The 9,179-nt window shown below is 45.6% G+C and overlaps 1 pseudogene; it reads left to right on the top strand.

Moving 5' to 3' along the window:
* The first annotated feature begins 4,922 nt into the window (after nucleotides 1-4,922).
* LOC117356145 lies at nucleotides 4,923-5,049 on the top strand (annotated as a pseudogene).
* The last annotated feature ends 4,130 nt before the right edge of the window (nucleotides 5,050-9,179 follow it).

The raw sequence follows: 9,179 nt of genomic DNA, 5'->3' as shown, positions 1-9,179 counted from the left end.
TTTTTTTCCAAAGTTCTCCAGATCCTTCAAATCACCTCAAAACTAGCAGGATGGAGTCCTCAGGTTCTTTTACCACTAATTCATGCCAGTTTGTTACTGGATGGATTCCGGAGCAGCACTCTTGCTCCATGTGCTGCACAGAGTGTGAAGGAGACAATGGGAGCATCAGACTTAGTCCCCCTTTGGTCTCTAGGGCTGAGGCACCTTTGAGGGGGCCTGTTTACTAAGAAAAAATCCCTCCTGGAGCCCCAGATTAGAACAGCAGAATACCTAAACGTAAGAGTGTGGTAGCCGTGGAGCCTAAAGAGACATAAGGTGGAGTTACCTGAAGGAGTCTCAATGATGCAAAGCCTTTTCTGAATTTGTTAATTAATTAATTTAAAACATTTATAACCTGCATATCAAAAATCTATGCGGGTAACAGCAGTACATAAATAGTTAAAACAAACATAACAATGCATAGTAAAACAGCATATAACCTACTATCCAAAACCTGTACCTAAGACAAATAAGGCAGTGAACTACTAGTTTAAACATTATTCATGTTTGGAAAGCCAAGCAAAAAAAAGTATAGCTAAGATCGTCATATGAGGTCTGGCAGAAAGCTAGAGGTCGTGCAAGGGGGCTTGGGGTGCCAGGGTGCATCAGGGTCATTGGCAGTAGCCAACCAGGATCCTGTGGGCCTTTCTAATGGACTTGGAAGGTCACAGAACGAGTTATCCCTGCTGGGCGATATGGGATGGCAAACAGGAGCAAGGAAGCAGGAAGCAGTGGTGGCTTTCGACCAAGGGGAGGATCTGACAGTACGCTGGCTGTTCAAACCTTCAGCGCTGTTAGAGCTCATTACAGTCTCCCTGCAGGAGTTACAGACAGACTCCCAGCAGGCTCCTTCCGCTTGCTGTTCTATCCTGAGCAGAGTGAGAGCACATAAGAATAGCCTTACTAGGTCAGACCAATGGTCCATCAAGCCCAGTAGCCCATTCTCACGGTGGCCAATCCAGGTCACTAGTACCTGGCCAAAGCCCAAAGAGTAGCAACATTCCAGCATCTCAAAGAATAGCAAGATTCCGAAACCCCAATGAGAGCAACATTCCAGACCTGAGAGTGTGATGTCATAATGCCTCATTCCATCAATACCTAAGAGCCAACCTCATCAGTGATGTTATAGTGACTTAATTGTCCTGTACATGGCTCATGTAAGAACATAAGAATAGCCTTACTGGGTCAGACCAATGGTCCATTAAGCCCAGTAACCCGTTCTCATGATGGCCAATCCAGGTCACTAATACCTGGCCAAAACCCAAGGTGTAGCAATATTCCATGCTACCGATCCAGGGCAAGCAGTGGCTTCCCCTGTGTCTCAATAAAAGACTATGGACTTTTCCTCCAGGAAATTGTCCAAACCTTTCTTAAAACCAGCTATGGTATCTGCTCTTCCTTAGCAAAGCAGCAGATGAATCCAGAGACCAATGGGATAGCTCACTTCTACCAGCAGGTGGAGATAGAGAAACTGATTAACAGGTGTACTTATTTGCTGGCACTCCTCCTGTCTCATCAGTATTCTCTATCTCCAAGCAGGTGGAAGTCGCTATTCAACTAGCTCCTGGATTCTGGCTGTGGCTGGAACTTTATTCCCTCCTGTTGAGGTTTTCTCTTCAGTGAGACTGCCATTCTGTTTCTCCTGTTGAGCTTTTTCTCTTCAGTGAGACAGGGGTGTCCGGCTAATCGGTGCCGGCTTTAGAGGTTACACTTGGGCCCCCCCTTGTCCCTGCCTCACCCTCCCTCCAATGATAGAGGGTCTGCCCTGGTCCCTATTTTTCTTCTTTCCCATTTAAAAAAAAAAAAAGGGGGCCTACACAGCTGACTTTTTGCCCTGCTCGTGCTAGGCAGCAGGTGTTGCCGGCGTCTACCGGCACTATCCAGTAGATTGTGAGTATGTGTTTTATTCTACTGGTCTCTGAACTTTGTGGTTGTGTGAGAACTGTGGGTTTTTGACTATGGCAGTTTTGTTTTGTGGTGGAATGTGTTTTTGACTGCAAAATGTGAGGACGGCTCCGGGTGTGTTATACATTATCTGAACTGGAGCTGAATCGTTCTATAGCGCGGGTGGTGCGAGCTTGTGCTCCCCTACTGTTGGGAGCCATGCGCCTTTTCCCCTTTCCTCCCCGAGGTGTGTTTTGCATTTTTTATATTTCTACGCTTCGGCTATGGGCTCCGAGTCCGGTGTGAGCGGCAATGTTCTAGGAGCCGGCCTATTTTTGCGCGAATCAGTCCGAGTTTGGGTCGCCATCACTGCAATACTCGGGGAGTTATTCGGGGCGGCTGCCTTTCTCAGCGCGGGCCTCGCCGTCTCCTTTGCGGAGCGGTGTGCTTCGGTTTTGGCTATGAGCTCCCGGTCTGTTTTGTACAGCGCTGTTGGGGGAGCCAGCCGGTTTTGATTCTAGCAGGAAAGTGCCCGCGCTTGGGCCCCCAGCGCCGCGGGGTTCATTGACTCATGTCCTACAGCTAACTTAAGCGTGTACCGTGACTTCTTTTTGTTGGAATCAGCTTTGCCCCGTATTGCAGTGCTCCATTTGCTGTGGTGTTTGTCCACATGCTTCTCTTAATAAAAAAAAAAAAAAGGGAAAAGGCAACTGGTTGTTATTGGGGGCTATCCATTTATGTCCCTAGGCACTTACACATTAAGTTTCTGCCCTGAGTTTAGCTTCCTACGCTTCGTTTTGCTGCCTTATGGGTTGGCGAACAGCAAGTGGAGTAGGTGTCAAGGGCGTGCCAGTGTATCATTCGTGTGGTTCATTTCTTCCCTCGGGGTTCCGATAACGTGCGGCGATGTTGGAGGTTTCCTTAGGCCTTTTGCCTGGGTGCTGCGTCCGCCTGCTTGTGCTCTAGATATGTTTCTGCAGGGTAGTTGCAGGAATTCCGAGTTGAGGCTCTCTCTTGAGGCCTGATAGTTCTTTTCTTCTTGATGTGGGCCAGCTTGTCTGTGAAAACCTGGTGGCGCAAGGGTTGTGTGCTGGGTTAGTAACAAGGAGCTGAGATTCAAGCCCCAGCTAAGGAGTAGAGCTGATATGGCTCCAAAAGTAGAGGCGGAGGTTCAAGTCTATTTAAAAAAAAAAAAAGCTAGTCGGCCTTCCGCTCTAGAAGCTTGGTCTAAGTGGCGGCTGATCCCTAAGGGCAAGATCCTCTGCTTGCGAGGTCGTAGGGTAGCTGGCACTGTATGCCCAATGAATTCTCCCCTTACGCTCTCTTTTGGAGTGGAAACCTGGTCTGTTTTCGGCCAGGTACAGCTCGTTTCTCTGGGGAGGCGTATGCTGCTTCTGGATTACGCCTGGTGCGCCTTGTCTTTCCTTTGCTTGCGTAAAGTTCAGGCAGGTTGCTGAATGTCCTCATGCTCCCTTTCACATCGCAAGACGGTGTTCTTTTTCCAGGTTGACAGTTTTCTCATGAAAGAGTAGTCGCTTTACTATCAGGTCAGGGAGCTGTGAACATTTTTCAGGATGCTTGCACCTTTGCATCCTCCTCACATTTCCAGAGTCTCTCTGTTTTGCGTTTCTCTTTGAAGTGTGGCTGGTCCTCAGGACAGTTCTTGTAGTTCTTAGGGTACCACTTATTAGTGGGTGACCAAGATGGGGGCTTTGGGCAGGCTGGATTCTATTCGACTGCATTAGTTCTCAGGGTTACCCATTTCTGCAGTCAACCTGGGAAGATATTTACATTTTCTCTATGGACTCTGAGTCAGCACTAGGTTGGCCTGCCTCTCTTGGAGCAGCGCTTTCGGTTTTGGCACATTCCATTTCACCTACCCAAGGGTTCGTTGGCACTGCCAGGCGATTTGTCTGATTATGCTTGACTGCCTGCTTGATTTGGACGACTTCCAGTCGGGTCTTTTGACTGACACGAAGCGGGTGGTTTCTTTTCCTCAGTTCTTTACATGCGCATCTTCATATTTGCAGTGCTCTTTTTTCCTATACTAGTTATAGGTATATCGGGTTGATGCTGTTATTCTTATAGGAGAGACTTGTATTTCTTTCCAGAGACTTGAGTGTGGAGTCTCGATCTCAGATTGGCGTTCTTCGCTTACCATGGCTAAGAGTATGGGATTCTGTTCAGGTTCTAGCATCCATATTGCTGACCCCTCTGGGAACCTCGGCTTGCTTTCCCTTCTAACGCTCAGCAGCCGCTTTTATTCCAGTGGTTCTCGGTATCTCGGGGCGCCTATTAGTTGCTATGCTTCTCCGGCATTGCTTTGTATGATTTGGTGGCTCAGAAAGATTGTCTTTCCAGGGCATGCCTCGGTCTTTCCTGGACTAGCTTATGACCACCGACTATTCCGGACTGTCGGATTGGGGGGCTCGGTGGCTTCCATCCTCAGCTTCAGGAGTCTGGTCTTCATAGGCGACTAAGTTCTGGTTCCTTCTTCTACTCTTGAGCATGGTCAGGCTTCCTTTCTGGAGCTTCAGACCATTCTTCCGGAATGCCGCTGAGGGCCCTTTCAGTCAGTATTATAATGGGGGTGTTTCTCTGCAGCTTGGGCAGTAGGTGATGTACTCAGTTGCCAGGTACAGTGGTTGTTCTACTTCGATGGGTGGACCCTCATCTTTCTATTCTGTTGACAAATCATTTTTCAGGTCAGGAAAAGAGTTTGGTTAGTCTTTCTCTCTGCGAAATCTGAGCATAGCCCATTTATTGGATGTTACAGTGTACAGCACTGTGTACGCTCTAGAAGTGTAGACGTTAGTTATAGTGATATCTTCTACATCCTAGTTGTTGGGAATTTTGGCTCAGGTGTTCCACTTTTTTTGTGGTGGAAGTAAGATCTCCTGGAACTTGACCTCATGGCCTCGTCTCACAATTCCAGGCTTCCTAGCTTCTTAGGCGGGCACAGAAAGTGGGAGTTAAAGGGGATAACAGTGTGGCTTCTTTCTTACAGCCATACCACCCTGAATGTGCCCGATCCCGTCTGATCTCAGAAGCCAACCAGGATAGGGCCTGTTTAGTACCTGGATGGGTGACCAACTGACCACCTGGGAATACCAGTTGCTGTAGGCTTTAAAAAAAAAAAAAAAAACTCCTCTGGTTTCTCTTTTTTCACTGTTTTTCCCTGGCTAATGGTAGCTTGGATTTGCCATCTCAAGCTCGCTTTAGGGGCACAGTATTGGTACATTCTCTGGCTTGGCTGCGCCATCCTTGCTATGTGGATCTGATGAGCCTTTCGTCAGCCGGATTAAGAAGTTTCCTTTTATCTCCGACTTTGCTCTCCTTGATTGAGATCAACATGGATATTCATACTACTTTGGTATTACGACCTAGCTTTTGAGCAGTTTTGACTGGCGTGTGACAGTAATGCGAAGCAGGTTGTTTCTGCTCTTATCCAGGCGCTACAGACGTCTTCTCCTGTGGCTTCTGCTTCCTTTTGGAGGTGTTTCCTTTCTTGAATCCTTCTCAACAGTTGTACCCTTCCTGAGTTCCTTTTTAGCACAGGTATATTGCCGATGGCATAGCGTTCAATTCCCTTCAGCTTCTATTACCATTCTTGGCTTGTTACAGGAACTAGGTATATGGCCCTTCGCTGACTTCTCAGCTTCCTGTAGTTCAGTTCTTAAACAGAAGGCGGTATATTCATGCGCCTCTTAGAAAGCCCGGTTTGGTGTAATTCATTCATGTACTTCTTCTAAGTTACCAATGGCTTCATTTTAGCCTTGTCCTTTGGGACTCTAAAGAGCTGTGCGGTTGACCATGGGATTCCTTGTGGCCATGGCTTCAGCTTTGCAGTTGCGATGTTGCAGGCCTTGTTCAACGGGGATTCCTATTCCTTATTTCCGTCATATGGGGTGTCAGTTCGGATGGTACCACTATTTCTTGCTAGGGGGGTGTCATCCTTTCTTTTACATCATGCTCGCTTTTCCTTACTTCTTCCTGGGAGGAGATAGTGGACGCAGTACTTTTATTCACTGCATTTTTTGAAACGTATGTAGCGTTCTCCGCAAGATCGGTTTCTAACAACTGTTAGTGGTTTATATCTCCTTTTTGGGATTCTTCATGGGACGCCTCAGGCGTATGGCGGCGTCCGATGCCTACCTCGCTCAATGGTCCAGGAGGACATTCTTTATACTTGCCTGCTGGCAGGGGAGCGGGTGGCGATTGAACTTCATGACCATTCCGCTGGAGCGATGGCTGCTTCTTGGGCTCGGCCCAGAGGGTTTTTGCCTTGGAGGAGATTTGTCTCACGGCTAACTGGTCTTCCGAGAGTACCTTCTCTCCGCGTCTCTGCATGGATGTGCGGGCACATGCGATCGGGGTTTTTTGATGCTTCGGTCGTTGCGAAGGCGGCGTTTGCTTCCCACCCAAATTAAGGATTGCTTTGCTACATCCCATTGGTCTCTGGATTCATCTGCTGCTTTGCTAAGGAAGGTAAAATTATGTTCTTACCTGTTAATTTTCTTTCCTTTAGAAGCAGCAGATGAATCCAGAGCCCCACCCTTTCTGGTATCTGGTTGTCAGTTTTTTCGTGTACGGCTTTTAGTGATTGGGTGTTGTTCATGATTGTATTCTGTATCGTTGCTGTTCGCGAGGTGTTCTGGGAAAGAAGTTTTTTACATGCTATACCTACTGATGGTTAAATGTGCTTGGGCAAGGAGCTATACTGATGAGACAGGAGGAGTGCCAGCAAATAAGTACACCTGTTAATCAGTTTCTCTATCTCCACCTGCTGGTAGAAGTGAGCTATCCCATTGGTCTCTGGATTCATCTGCTGCTTCTAAAGGAAAGAAAATTAACAGGTAAGAACATAATTTTACCTTACCACAACTTCTGGCAATGCATTCCAGAGCTTAACTAGTCTCTTGAGTGAAAAAAATATTTTCCTCTATTGATTTTAAAAGTATTTCCCTGTAACTTCATCAAGTGTCCCCCTAGTCTTTATAAATCTTGATGCAGTAAAAAATTTATCCACTTGTACCCATTCTACTCCACTCAGGATTTTGTAGACTTCAATCCTATCTCCCCTCAGCCGTCTCTTTTCCAAGCTGAAGAGCCCTAACCGTTTTAATCTTTCTTCATACGAGAGGAGTTCCATCCCCTTTATCATCCTGGTTGCTCTTCTTTCAAGCTTTTCGAGTGCCACTATATCTTTCTTGAGATAAGGAGACCAGAATTTAATGCAATACTCCAAATGGCCCATCTAATCTGCCCATCCACAGTAACCATTATCTCTTTCTCTCTCTGAGAGATCCCACATGCCTATCTCAGGCCCTCTTTAATTCAGACACAGTCTCTGTTACCACCACCCTTTCCATTAAAAAGTATTTCCTTAGATTACTCTGGAGCCTATCACCTCTTAACTTCATCCTATGCCCTCTCATTGCAGAGTTTCTTCATGCGCATTTACATTACGTAGGTATTTAAACGTCTCTATCAATCCGCCGTCCTACAGTCAATGGAGATCGTTGATGATTGTGCATGCCTCTTTGGAACATAGACAATTTGGTGATCTTGACACAGGATCTGGCTGACGTTTTTGTTCAATTTGGGAACATTTTTGGATGGATCTTACTCCTCATTTACGCAGTAGACTTTTGAATAGATCATTTTGTCACTATCTTATTTTACATGCTCTTGATATAATGTTTGTACATGGGATTTGGGGGAAGGGAAGGAGGGGGAAGTCTGGGGTGTGGATTGTTTTGTGCACATATGTGAGAAATATGTTACTATCTTTTGAATATTTTGTTGGCACTTCTTTGAAAAATTGTAATAAATATATTTAAACATAAACGTCTCTATCATATCTCCCCTCTCCCGCCTTTCCTCCAAAGTATATAAATTGAGATCTTTAAGGCTGTCCCCATATGCCTTATGATGAAAACCACATACCATTTTAGTAGCCTTCCTCTGAACCGACTCCATCCTTTTTATATCTTTTTGAAGGTGAGGCCTCCAGAATTGTACACAATATTCTAAATGAGGTCTCACCAAAGTCTTATACAGGGGCATCAATACCTCCTTTTTCCTACTGGTAATACCTCTCCCTATGCAACCTAGCATCTTTCTAGCTTTCGACCTGTCACCTTTTCAACCTGTTTGGCCACCATCACATACAATCACACCCAAGTCTCGCTCTTCTGTCGTGCACATAAGCTCTTCACTCCCTAATCTGTGCCGTTCCCTTGGGGTTTTGCAGTCTAAATGCATGATCTTGCATTTCTTAGCATTAAATTTTATCTGCCAAATTTCAGACCATTCTTCAAGCTTCGCCAGGTCTTTCTTCATGTTATTCACACCATCCCACGTGTTTCTCTATTACAGATTTTGGTATCATTTGCAAAGAGGTAAATCTTACCCGACAACCCTTCAGCAATATCATTGCAGTGATACAGAGGCATTATAACATTCTTAGTCTTGTTAACCATCCCTTTTTTAATAATTCCTAGCATGTTGTTTGCTTTTTTGGCCGTTGCCATACATCGAGTGAAAGGTTTCATTGTATGGTCTACAATGACACCCAGATATTTTTCTTGGACGCTAACCCCCAAGGTGGATCCCAGCTTCTGGTAACTATGAGTTGGGTTATTCTTCCCAATGTGCATCACTTTGCATTTTACATACTTAGCGCTGTACATGTTATATACAGGTACTGTCTCTGTTTCAAGTGGGCTAATAATTTGACTTGCCCAGGGTCACATGGAGCTGCTATGGGGACTCGCCAAGCAATACTCTAACGATGTACACAGATGGCAGCAATAGCATAAAGCAAAACAACTGCTCTCATTGCTTTTTAAAGCATTTCCTCTCTGGGATCAAATGGTTACTCCTGGTGGAATTCCGCGCAATGCACAGTAATGCAGAATTCCCCTTCAGCATCTGTCATCTTCATTGGGTCATGGTATCAGCAGCGATTCATACATGCTGCCTGCCACTAACCCAGATCCTTACTGGAACTCGTGTGCCTAATTCTCTATGGAGCAGAAAGAGTTATATTAGCATGGGTTCTCATGAGAAAGGGACCAGTTCTCTTCTCCCATACCTGCATTTTGATTATTCTCTTTGTATGTTTTTATTATCCCTACCCTACCAGTAAGGGACATTTCATTTTTTTTTCCTTTTGCTTTTAAACCCCTTCACATCCTGAAAACTTTTCTGTAGGCTCTTGCATATTTTTTAAGGATTTTTCCCAGTGGGAA

The sequence above is a fragment of the Geotrypetes seraphini genome, chromosome 2, assembly GCF_902459505.1.
Source record: "Geotrypetes seraphini chromosome 2, aGeoSer1.1, whole genome shotgun sequence".
In the NCBI taxonomy this organism is placed as follows: Eukaryota; Metazoa; Chordata; class Amphibia; order Gymnophiona; family Dermophiidae; genus Geotrypetes; species Geotrypetes seraphini.
Note: the sequence above shows the minus strand (reverse complement) of the source record. Positions and strands in the feature narration are given on the sequence as shown.